Source organism: Bos javanicus, chromosome 21 (genome assembly GCF_032452875.1).
Source record: "Bos javanicus breed banteng chromosome 21, ARS-OSU_banteng_1.0, whole genome shotgun sequence".
In the NCBI taxonomy this organism is placed as follows: domain Eukaryota; kingdom Metazoa; phylum Chordata; class Mammalia; order Artiodactyla; family Bovidae; genus Bos; species Bos javanicus.
In genome coordinates, this window is record NC_083888.1 from 55,465,337 (window position 1) to 55,478,130 (window position 12,794).

At 51.0% G+C, this 12,794-nt stretch overlaps 1 protein-coding gene across 3 annotated transcripts in view; it reads right to left on the minus strand.

Moving 5' to 3' along the window:
* GPR68 (G protein-coupled receptor 68) overlaps positions 1-12,794 on the minus strand; it is a 41,365-nt gene that overhangs the window by 22,303 nt on the left and 6,268 nt on the right. Inside the window, exon 1 of one of the 3 annotated variants that reach the window (XM_061395106.1) lies at positions 5,131-5,215. The exons of 1 other annotated variant lie outside the window; for it this stretch is intronic. The gene's annotated coding sequence lies outside the window, so the exon portion shown is untranslated. Of the gene's footprint in view, positions 1-4,825; positions 4,915-5,130; positions 5,216-12,794 lie in introns of those variants that run through there. One more of the 3 variants, XM_061395108.1, reaches the window with a different exon arrangement.

Consider the following 12,794-nt stretch of genomic DNA (forward strand, 5'->3'; position numbering starts at 1 on the left):
AATCCAGGACAATCTCCCTATTTGAAGGTCAGCTGATTAGCAACCTTAATTCCACCTGCTGCCTTAATGTCCTTTTACCATGTAAGGTAACATATTCACAGACTTCAGGGACCAGGAACTGGACATCATTTGGGGGCCATTATTCTGTCTACCACAACCCCCATGTTGTACCTAAGGCCCTGTGAGCAGCACTTCTCAAATGTCACTAAGTCTCGTCTGACTCTTTGTGACCCCATGAACTGGAGCCCACCAGGTTCCTCTGTCGGGGTTTCCCAGCCAAGAATACTGGAGTGGGTTGCCATTTCCTACTCTAGGGGATCTTCCCCACCTGCATTGGCAGCAGGTTCTTTACCACTGAGCCACCAGGGAAGCACCCCCCCACCCCACCCCCAGCCCCAAGAAGCTGCACTTTGAGCAATTCCCTTGGGTTTTTCTGACACACACCAATTTGAGAACCACTGTTTTAAGGGTGACTCAAATGCCACTTCCTCCACACAGCCCTCCTTGACACCCATGGGATGAGCAAACCTCCCTCCCCATCCCATCCCATGGCATTAACCAGAGCCTTCCTTGGGTTCTTTTCATCCCTCCCTGGCCAACTTGCCCTTCGGAGTGGAGATGCCTGGGTGTTTGATCACTCTGCCTGCCAGGGAGCTAGGACCAGAGCTCCTCATACAGACAGAAGGTGGCCTGTGAGGTCTGAATGATAAATGGACACAGGACAAGGGCACTGGCGTGGGTGGTTGCGTGCTCTGAGCTTACCACAACACACAAGGCACTGTGCTTCCATAAGGCGCCTTGATAACTCCACACAGCAACCCCGCCAGGAAATTATTACTATCCCACCAAAGAGACCCAGGATCACCCGGCTGGCAACGGGCAGTGCTGGGATTCAAGTCAAGGTCTGAATTAATTGTATTTTAATAATTCCCCAGGCAGTGAATGGGAATTTGTATGACTATGTCTTATGCCCATCTCTCCTTCCAGACAGCAAGCTCCATGAGAAGGGAGGAGCTGGGTCTATTTTGTTTTCTGTTGGAGAGAAGGTGGTTCAGTCGAAAAGAAAGTGAAGTCGCTGAGTTGTGTCTGACTCTTTGCTACTCCACGGTCTGTAGCCTACCAGACTCCTCTGTCCATGGGATTTTCCAGGCAAGAATACTGGAGTGGGTAGCCATTTCCTTCTCCAGGGGATCTTCCCGACCCAACATGAACCCAGGTCTCCGCATTGTAGGCAGATGCTTTACTGTCTGAGCCACCAGGGAAGTCCGAAAGGCACAACAAAAATGTGTTGAACGTTTGAATGAATAAATGAATCTAAACTCCGTTTCTTTCTGCAGTCCACCTGGAAGGCCAGCGTGGCTGAAATTGAAGTTGCTGCTGCTGCTAAGTTACTTCCGTCGTGTCCGACTCTGTGCGACCCCATAGACAGAAGCCCACCAGGCTCTCCCGTCCTTGGGATTCTCCAGGCAAGAACACTAGAGTAGGTTGCCATTTCCTTCTCCAATGCATGAAAGTGAAAAATGAAAGTGAAGTCGCTCAGTCGTGTCCGACCCTCAGCAACCCCATGGCCTGCAGCCTTCCGGGCTCCTCCGTCCATGGGATTTTCCAGGCAAGAGTACTGGAGTGGGGTGCCATTGCCTTCTCCAAAATTGAAGTTAGGAGCTAGCAAACTGGGGAAGGCAGTCAGGATATGGGATAGGGCAGCAGGAAGAAGGTTGGTTTTGACTCCCAGGGCAAGTGTGTGCATTGGTGTGTGAAACGCATTACAACATAAACCCAAAAGACGGACTCCGGTCTCTCTTTGGAGAATCTGTGGTCTGTCTGAGAAGGTCTGAGCTGTCTGGGCCATCCTTCCCGTTCTGAGGCCAGAGCACAAACCACAGGCCACAAGGTTGCCATGACAACCCTCCCTGCACCTGCTTCTCCCATCAGCTTCCTGCCTTTAGCCCCAGAGTGCTCCAACCCATCAATTAATAACCTAATAATGTCTGACAACAATCACTCCAAACACCCAGGCAGCAACCCTCTTGAGAAACAGACTTCTCCAGGGAGCAAGAGCTACAAAGATGCTCAGTCAGCCAGGGCCACCTGCTAAAATCTAGTTTTCTGAATTCAAATGACTCTCTCTGGCTTCTTCCTCTTGTTTTAAGGGCATGGGGTTGGTAGAGCTGATGACTGAAGCCTCAGAGGTTCCAGGGAAACAGATTCTAGAGAAGCTGCCATGCAGCATGTCTGCTCCCTCAGCCCAGAATCAGATCCAGAGAAACTGATCCTGACCAAATGGGCTCTGGGATAAGGCCCTAGTCATGGATGGTTGTATCCCTGCTGGTCTTCTCCTAGGAGAAGCCTATGTCTTCTGCAAAGATTAATTAATTTGTCACCATGGCACTCAGAAAAAACAACAAAACAAAGGAAAGACTTTCAAGTTGTGGTAGATTCAAGATGGTTAGAAATTATGTGATATTCTTCTCATGAAGAGATATGTCAGTCCCCTCCCCTTGAATCTAGGTGGGCTCTGTGACTAGTGACCAATAAAATGATCCAGAAGCCATATTGTATCAGCTTCTGAGTCCAAGTCTGAAGAGACTGGGGGCTCCCTCTTCCTGTCTCTTGGGATAGTAGCTCTTGAAACCTAGATGCCATGCTGTGAGAAAGCCCAAGTAGGCTCAGAGAGGCCCACTGAGAGGAACCTAGACCCTGGGCTACAGACCCAGCTGACAGCCAGGATAAATTGGGTTACCATACAAGTGTGTGATTTTTGGAAGAAGACCCTCTATCCCCAGCTGGGCCATCTCAGCTGATGCTGCAAGGAGTAGAGATAAGCTATACCCACCAAGCTGTGAACAAATTGCAGATTCGTGAGCAAAACAGGTGAGTTATTTTAAGCCACTATCTTTTGAAGTGGTTTTTGGTGTAACAAAAGATAAATGGAACACGTCTTTTTTTTTCCCCTGCAAATCATGAAAGGGCTTTTTAGTGTGTGAGGTGGGCGTAATAATCTCCATTTTCCACATTAGATACTAAGGCTCAGTTTGCTGACAAAGGTCCTATAGTCAAAGCTGTGGTTTTTCCAGTAGTCATGTACAGATGTGAGAGTTGGACCATAAAGAAGGCTGAGGAGAAACTGATGCTTTTGAACTGTGGTGCTGGAGAAGACTCCTGAGTGTCCCTTGGACAGCAAGGAGATCAAACCAGTCGATCCTAAAGGAAATCAACCCTGAATATTCACTGGAAGGACTGATGCTGAAGCTGAAGCTCCAATAGTCTGGCCACCCGATGCAAAGAGCTGACTCAGGGAAAGACTGAGGTGAAGAGACCCCGATGCTGCAAAAGACTTAGGGCAGGAGGAGAAGGGGATGACAGAGGATGAGATGGTTGGATGGCATCACCAACTCGATGGACATGAGTTTCAGTGAGCTGTGGGAGATGGTGAAGGACAGGGAAGCCTGGTGTGCTGCAGTGCATGGGGCTGCAAAGAGTCAGACACGACCGAGAGACTGAACAACAACACTAAGGCTCAGAGAGCCAAGGTATCTTGTTTGAGACCAGCCCGATAGGAAGGATGAAACTGTTTTCCACTCTTTATTTGCTGTTAGATGAGTCTTCTTTCTCTACAATGTGTGCTGTACCCAGAAGGGTGCAAATAATAGTAATAACAAGAATACTCAGAGTATACAAGAATACTTCCTAGCGGTCCAGTGGTTAAGGATCTACCTTCCAATCAATGCAGGGGATATGGGTTTGACTCTTGGTCAGGGAATTAAGATCCCACATGCTGCAACTATTGAGCCGGTGCATGCTAGAGTCCACGCACCACAACCAGAGAGAAACCTGCATGCCCCAAGGAAGACCTCAAGGGCTACAACTAAGACCTGATGCAGCCAAATAAATAAATATTTAAAAAGAAGAAGAAGAATACTCAGGGCTAACATTTAGGGAGGACTGCAAAGCTTTCAAGGCAGGATCCTTACCTGCACGATCTCATGCTCTAGGAAGGATACTCTATTTCATACTCATTTCACAGATGGTGCTACTGAGGCTTAAAAGTATGTGACTTGTCCAAGGTAAGAGCTCTAAGTGGAAAAGCCCAGATTTGAACTCACAATGTCTCGTTCTGAAACTAGGCTCTTGTGGGCAGATAATTCTCATCTGTACAGTCTAAAGCATCCACACTGCTCCAGCCTTGCTTCCTCTGTTAGGCTCAGGAATTCTCTTCTCTCCTTCCTTCTTCTGGAAACTCATGTGCGTTGGTGGGCGTGGGGGGTGAAGCCAAACCCTAACCATATCATCTCAGCTTTGCAGAATTTCAAACCATTCCCGTATCTTTTTTTGTCCTCACAACCCTTCTGTGAAGTGGCAGCTAGTAGTCATCTCCAGTTTACAGAGGCCCAGCCACAAAAAGTGACCTTCCCAAAGCCACACAGCCTCTTGCTCCAAGTTAGTGCTCTCTCCTAGGTCCACCGCTAAACCCCAAAGAGCCTTCCCGCTCGCTGCGCGGTTCTCCAGCTCCAGGACTAACTGGGCCGGTTTCATTGCAGACCGGGGCCCAGGCCAACCAGCCACCCCACCTGGCATTTATTCGGCCAATCGCGGGCAGGTTTTCCCCTTCCTCGGTGGCAGGGGGACTTATTCTGGCCCCTGTAATCCCGCCCTATGCTTGATGGAGCTGCCCATCGCGGGAGAGGAACCGCGCGTAGATATGGGGCAAGGCAAGGAAACCCTTTGTGGATCACCTGTGCCTTCCAGCTCTAGAAGGAGAAGGGTTAGCTGTCTGACTTTTTTTTTTCGCGGGGAGGGGCAGGCGGCCGGGGAGGGCAGTAATTACCAGGTGGCCACGGAGCTAGCCCAGGGGGTGGCGGCAACCGCAGGCAGAGACATCCTGCCGGGCAGCCTCGCAGCTGCCGCTCCTGCCCGCCGCCTTCACGCACCCGCCGGGCCCCCGCTCTTGGCCTCCCCGCGCGCACGTGGGGCCCGGTTAACCCCCACCCTCTCCGCGCGCTCGCGGGCCGCGCGGGGGGCGGCGCGGAGCTGGATGCCGGGAACCCGGGGGGCGGCCGCTGCCCGCACGCGAGCCGGCGACCCCACCGCGGTGGCGAGGAGAGGAAAGGCTCCTGGGATGGGGGCACGTACCTGCGCTGCGAGAGGCCGGGGCGCAGTCACCCGCGTCCCTCTTACAGCCGGCGCGCCGCCAGCGGGGTGGACACTGCGTCGGCGGCTGCTGATGGGGGTGGTCGCGGGAAGCCGGCGGCCCGCTTCCCGGCCAGACTCTCCTCCTCCTCGAATTTGGAGCCACAGCATGCCCCTATCTTCCCTCCCCCAGCCCCTCCTCCCGCCCCCGTCGGGCACACCCATTCTGGCCCCAGCTCCCTGCCTTTCTCTGCGACCACAGGCTTGGCGCCGGCCGGGAAGAGCCGCGGTCGGTCGCGCAGACCCGTCCTGGAGGCTCAGCTCTCTCCCGCCCTCGCTACTATCCTGCCCCGGGGGACAGACTCCCGAGCGGCCAGCGGGGGGCTCACCCACCCTGGCCCGGCTGTAAAAGCTCAAGGGTCCTTCTCCAGCCACATCAGGAATCCCTAGGTAAGGAGAGTCCCTGAAACGACCTTTCTGTGCTGTTCACCTCTGTGTCCCCAGCACCATGACATCAGTAGCCATCCAGTAGATTCAGGGTCCCCTGGCTGTCAAGGCCTCTCTCCACCGCGCAGGGACCTCAGAAATGAGGCCCAGATAGAGGGGTCGATGGGTTGGGGGGGGGTGGTCTGCACTTAGGTTTGCTGTCTGGTGGATCCCCACACTGGTGCCTTAGACCGCCTGAGTGTGCCTGCAGGAGGGGTGGCCAGGGACAGCTCAGAGGACCTCCTATTGGTTTTGTTGAGAATGCAAGGAGGTTTCAGGGCCCTTTGCCCCACAAGCTTCCAGACAAAAACATTAATAGTCATAACTCTGGGCTTTTGAGTATTAATACTTACTGGGTGCCAACACTGCTGTAAGTACTTAAATGCATGAACTCATTTGATTCTCACTGCTCTATGAGATATATACTCTTATTCACTCTTATTATCCCCATTTTTGGAGAAGGAAATGGCAACCCACTACAGTGTTCTTGCCTGGAGAATCCCAGGGATGGCGGAGCCTGGTGGGCTGCCGTCTATGGGGTCGCACAGAGTTGGACACGACTGAAATGACTTAGCAGCAACAGCAGCAGCAGCATCCCCATTTTATGCATAGGGGAATGAGGCACAGAGAGGTCAAGTAACCTGCCAAAGGTCACTCAGTCAGTTCAGTCGCTCAGTCGTGTCCGACTCTTTGCGACCCCATGGACTGCGGCACACCAGGCTTCCCTGTCCATCACTAACTCCCAGAGCTTGCTCAAACTCATGTCCATTGAGTCGGTGGTACCATCCAACCATCTCATCCTCTGTTGTCCCCTTCTCCTCCTGCCTTCAATCTTGCCCAGCATCAGGGTCTTTTCCAATGAGTCAGCTCTTCACCTCAGGTGGCCAAAGTATTGGAGCTTCAGCATCAGTCCTTCCAATGAATATTCAGGACTGATTTCCTTTAGGATTGACTGGTTTGATGTCCTTGTAGTCCAAGGGACTCTCAAGAGTCTTCTCCAACACCACAGTTCAAAAGCATCAATTCTTCAGTGCTCAGCTTTCTTTATGGTCCAACTCTCACATCCATACATGACTACTGGAAAAACCATAGCTTTGACTAGACTGACCTTTGTTTACAAAATAATGTCTCTGATTTTTTAAGTAGAGGCAATGAAATCCAAACCCAGGCAGGTGAGTCCAGAGCCCTCATCACCACCTGCATCCTATCCCAAGCCACCCCTTTGCTGGCCCCTCAGCATCTTCTGCTCTTTCACATCTGCGCACCTTACCTCCTGTGTCCCTGTCCGCTCAGAAGACCTCCTGTCCTGCCTCCTGGACCCTTGCCCCAGTTTTAAGATCGGAAATTCACCTCCCCTATCAGGTCTGCTTGGCTGTCCCAGGCAATTTGTGCTGAGTCCCTCTCCCTGCTCACTTGGCTCCCTTCCCAGCATCCCTTGCACTTCCCATTGGGGTCACTGGCCCACAGCCATCGCTCTGCAGGACCCTCATTCCCTGCCCTGTACCTAGCTGAGAGCAGGGCATTTTGTTCCTGTTTGTGAACCGAGTGTCTGGGACTGGTCGCTGCAGGAGTCCATTGAAGCTCGTGTGGTTGGTGGGTCAGATGGATGGTTGGGGGTTAGGGATGGCGGGCAGTTGGAGTGCAGGCAGAGGAGGGATAGAGGCAGTCTGATGGCTCACCTTCTGCTAACTGTTCTGGGGGCTCAAAGTTCCACACTTCATGACTGAGCTGTTAGGTGAGCCCCTGGAAGGAAATGAACTGTGGGCAGGGGAGCAGGGAGAGGCAAGGCATTTTGCTTTTCCTGTTGGGCATGTGCCCAGCAGGCTCTTCTGCTGGTCCTCATTTTGAAATTCCTTCTTGTGAAATCTTCACAAATGGAGTCTTCTGGATTAACTACTCATGCCACAAAAATGCACAGATAAACTTTTTGAAAGATTGCCATACTGAAAGTGGTTGTGAAGAGTTTGGCTTGGAAAGCCAGAGTGCCTGAATTCCAAAGTGTGAATTCTGTCTCTGCACCTATTAGTAGGGTGACCTTGGACAGATCCCTGGACTCCTCTGTGCTGGGTTCCTGGTGTGTGAAATGGGGATGCAGCTTCAAAAGGAGGTTGAGGTGACTGCATGAGTTAAATCAAGCCCTTAGCTCAGTACCCGGCACATACTAGGGTTCAGTAGATGTTAGGTGTTATTGTTGTTTACTCCAAATACCCTCTTATATATAGCTGTTATTATGGTCCATTCCAAATACCCTCTTGGTTCTTACCCTTTGAATACTGTGGTTTTATTCTCTGCCTTTCGCAGATCAGGAAAACAAGTTTCAGTGAATTGCCTAAGGCCACTCAGTTCTGGGTGTCTGAGCCTGGCTGTGAAGCTGCTTCCTGCAGCAATTACATTATGCCTCATCCTATCCCTCCTGGATAGAAGCGGGGTTTAAAGCCCATCATCAGTTGCTAGGTCGAGGATTCTGACTCTCAGGGGTACAGTGCTTGCGACGTAGAAAGTTTATTGTAAAGTGAATCCTGGAAGGGCTGCCATATTGCCCTGGGAACACACTGTAATCTATCAGGTGGGGGCGTCTGGAGTGGGGCCGTATGGCAGTACTCGGTGATCCCGTCTCCCTGCTTCTCTTTTTCTAGCCTACAGTCTCTGTTTACAGATGTCCAGACATATCTGGAACCTTTCACAGTCTTCAATTAAAACAAACTCCATTTCACCTCACATTTCATTTTTTAGTGTGATAGAACAGCATGGTACCTATGTTGTTATTTAGTCGCTCAATGGTGTCTGACTCTTTGTAACCCCATGGACTATAGCCTGCCAGGCTCCTCTGTCCATAGGGTTTTCCCAGGCAAGAGTAATGGAATGGGTTGCCACTGCCTTCTTCTGGGGATCTTCCCAACCCAGGGATCAAACCTGCCTCTCCTGCATTGGCAGGCAGATTCTTTACCGCTGAGCCACCAGGGGAAGCCTTCATGGTACCTATACCGCTTACTTAAAAATCCAGAATAGTCCTGTGGAATAGGGGGATGGGCATCTCTGGCTCTCCCTGAGAAAATGCTAGGTTTGGAGAAGCAAAGAGATTCATTGCACCGCCTGCAGAGTCAGTGGCTTTTGGCTAGACTTAACTGTGTTTCTTGGTGTCAAGATGTCCAGACCTTGGCAGGGTCAGCAGAATTTGTAAACAAAATTTGGCATTGGCCATATATAAACAACAAAGAGCCCATTTAGTTAAAACGAGGCATGTGTTGTTTTCCAGAGCCTTTTGGGACCTAGAGAATGGTAAATTATGGCCCATGCTCTTGGAATGCGGATTTGAGATGCTGTGCTAATAACTGTGTTTCTTGCCCACAGAAATCCTCTCCCACACTGGGCTGGGCTCCAGAGACGTGGTCAGAATTCCTCCATAGCTGGCACAAGTAACGATTATGTCCATGTCTTCTTTTCCAGTCTCTCGTAGGTTTTTGGTCTTGGCACTGGCGTTTTCCGGTGTCAAGCCCAAGGAGCATGCAGCAGGGACTTAGAAATGGCAGCTGATGGAAAGCATGGAAGAGCTGGTTGTCTCAGGCTGGAAGTGGATGGAGGACTTCTTATTGGCCCCTGCAGATCCATTCTTCACCCTTCTCCATCCTACTCTACTGATTATATCACAGGGTTCCCTCACTCTCTGGCTTCTCTGTTGGGTTGGGCAAGCGGAAGCACTCACTGGGGTCAGAGGGTCGCCGGAGACTGGGATCAGGGGAGTTGGGGGCACTTTAGACTGGCCGCCCCCCCCTTTACTGCACTCATCAGCTCCTGTTGGAGTCTCTCTCCTGTGCTGTTCACCCCCTTCCTCCTACAGGTCTGGGGACAGTAACAGCTCCCCAGAGATGCTAGTCCTGGGGTGCTGCACCATCCTGCATTGTACCCTTAATCCTCCCCAATCCCTTGAAAACCATCCCTGGGTCACCCTCTCCCCAGTCACCCCGCCAGAGTGGCCTCTTCTTTCTGCCAAGACCCTGGCTGGTACAGATGCAGGCATTTCTAGATGTATCCTCATGGTGAGCTCATGCTAATGGAAGGATGTGTGCCTACTTAGGAATGTGTATAGACTATTTACCTTAAAAAAAAAAAAAAAACTATACCATTTTTCCAGTTCCTTCTTCCAATTAGCACAGCTGGCCAGCCTCAGAGGAAATCTCTCTTTATCCCCCAAACGACGGGATTGAGTCCCTAACTTCCTCACTTGGCTCCGACACCAGCTCATCTCCGCCCAGGCCTCCTCTTGCAGACTCCCTTGCCCTGTGCTTCCTGTTGCTGGGAGCTTCCTAGCTCCTCCTTAAGGTGGGCAACTTTCCTTTCGAGAAATACTCGTCACTGCGGAATCCAGCAACTCCCAGGACGGTTTCAGGCAACAAGGGGCTGGTTTTTCTGAAAATGATCTTTCCTGGCAGCAACCACACGCCAGCAGGCTTGGACCTGAGTTGATTAATCAGTCGACCAGCCTGATTAATGGAACACTGTTGCTTCTGCTCCCGCTCAGATCATCTGTGGGCGCTCAGACAGTATGTGACTAACCTGGACACCCGAAGGCAGGAAGCTCTGAGCTCAAGTCCAGTTGAAGCATTGGCACATACATCTGGAGAGCTGGGGAACCCGTGTCACCTTCCCAGCTAGGCTGTGGACTCCTGGAGGAGGCCTGCAGGCTGGGCTTGCTCAGGCTGAGTTGGGAGCATCTGAATGTTTGGGTTCAAATCCTAAATCTGTTGTGCTCTGGTTGTTAGAGCTCTGGCAAGTTACTCAGCCTCCCAGAGGTTTCATTTCTTCTTTAAAATGGGGTTAATAATGAAGGTTGGTGTAAGAATGAAATATAATGGTGCTGTCAAGAAATCTGGTTGACCTACAAAGTGGGAGCCCAGCCGCGCAGGTGCAAAGGGAGCAGGTTACACTGAGAAGGGACAAAAGAGGACTTGGCCGACTGAAGTGGGGTGAGACAGGGCAGGCTGGGGTTGACCAGCTTCCTGCTCATGGAGAATGGGTAAAATCCTGGCTCTTCACACTGGCTGTGTGACCTCAGAAACTTACATGACCTCTCTCTGCCTCAGTTTCCTCATCTGTGAAATGGGGATAATAACAGTACCTCACAGAGTTGTTGTATTAAATGAGTTAATATGAAAAAATCTTTTACAACCATGCTTACCTTTAGTGGGTGCTCAATAAATGTTAGGACACTCTCTTATCCAGTGCCTGTAGAAGGCTTAAGTGTGCCTCTCCAGTTCAGGTTCCACAAACTCTTCCAGACTTACCTGTCTGGAGCCCCTAAAAGGAACCCTTGGGAGCGTACTTCAACTTCCCTGGATAAGCTCAGGTGCCTCTGATGGGGGGTGAGTGTTAGGCTGGGGAGAAAGGGCTGAAATGAGAGAGAACTGGCAAAGAATTTATAGTCTATGTGATGTCTCACCCAGAAAATCTTGGTGAAAATTCTCCCTCAGTGTTGGGCTTCAGACCTTGCCTGGGCTGCTCCCAGGCTGTCGACTCATCTCCTGGGTTGATCATGGTGCCAGAGAAGGTAGCCTCAAAATTAGGAGATGCTCCCTGGAGCCAGACAGCCTGGGTTCAAACCCCAGCTCAGCCTCTTGCCAAGTTATTTAACCTCTTAGGGCTTCATCCATGAAGTGAGGTGGATAAGACTGGCATCTTTCTCACAGAATATTGGGTGATGTGCTCTGAACAGTTCCTGGCCGAGCTTAAATGCTCAGCAAATGTCAGCTATTGTTAATATACCACAACCTGCTGTGTCCTCTGCCTACCAGGGGACAGCTATTGTAGTAGCCAGAATAAGGGTCTCTTTCGAGGATGCCCACGTCCTAATCCTCAGAACCTATAAATATGTTGCCTTACATGGGGAAGGGGGCTGTGCAGACGTGATAAAGTTAAGTATCTGGAGACGGGGAGGTTATTCTGGGCTATCTGGGTGAGCCCAATGCAATCACAAGGGTGAAAGATGGAAGAAGAACAGGGAGAATGTCAGAGTGGTGCGGGGCGGGAGAGACTGGACAAGCCGTTGTTGGCTTTGAGGATGGGAGCTGGCCAAGAGCCGGGAAATGCAGGCCACTTCTAGAAGGTGAAAAAGGCAGTGGAATGGATTTTCTCCTATAGCCTTCACAATGGAACTCAGCCATGAATCCCATTTCTGACTTCTGGAATTGTTAAGATAATCAGCTCGTGTTGTTGGAAGTCGCTGAGCTTGTGGTTAGTTTGTTACAGCAGCAATGGGGAAGTCTTACAGCTGCTGAGGCAGATGCATCCTTGAAGGAGGCACCATGTGGAGTGACTCTGCGGTAGTTATTGAGCACCTGTGGCATCACCCCCTTCTTCTCGCCTTCTGGACATGTGGGGAACACACTGGACTCTGGAATTGAACTTCCCCTGGGCATAGGCACTGCCAGGGATGGACTATTAAGAGGCAGGATTGCCTCCTGGGGAAGCAGAGCCCTCAGCAGGGCCTTGAAGGATGGAGCATGCTGAGTTTGACAGGAGGAAGAGAAAGGCAAGGCAAGGCTGGAGGCAGCCCAGTGGGATCAAAGTCAAGGAGGTCAACCTACATATTCATTCATTATTCATTCATCTGTGCATTCACCACCTGTGCTCCAGGCCCTGTGGGGGGTACCTGGATAGAGGAATGAGTCAGACAGACCTGGTGGAAGCCAATATGCCACTGCGATAAAACATGACAAGCCTTACAGCAGAAGGCTGGCTTGTAAAGGGGGCATATCTTTGGGCTCTGTGTGATACCCTGCACTCAGCAGGTGCTGAATGATAGGAATTTAGCTATGTAAAGATTGCTATTCCCAGTCCAATTCTATCCTAATCCATTTTATTACACGAAGGAGAAAGTCTCAGGTGGGTGCCATTATGTCTCAAGCACCACTTTAATTCTTGCTATGCTTCCTATGTGGCTCAGTGATGAAGAATCCGCCTGCCAATACAGGAGATGTGGGTTTGATCCCTGGTCAGGAAGATCCCCTGGATAAGGACATGGCAACCCATTCCAGCATTGCCTGAGGAATCCCATGGATAGAACAGAGTCTGGAGGGCTACAATCCATGGGTCTATAGAGTCGGACACGACTGAGCAACTAAACAGCAACAACAATCTCCCTTTCTAAGCTAGAGAGTCAGCCTCAGGTGTATTCTGCAGGTAAC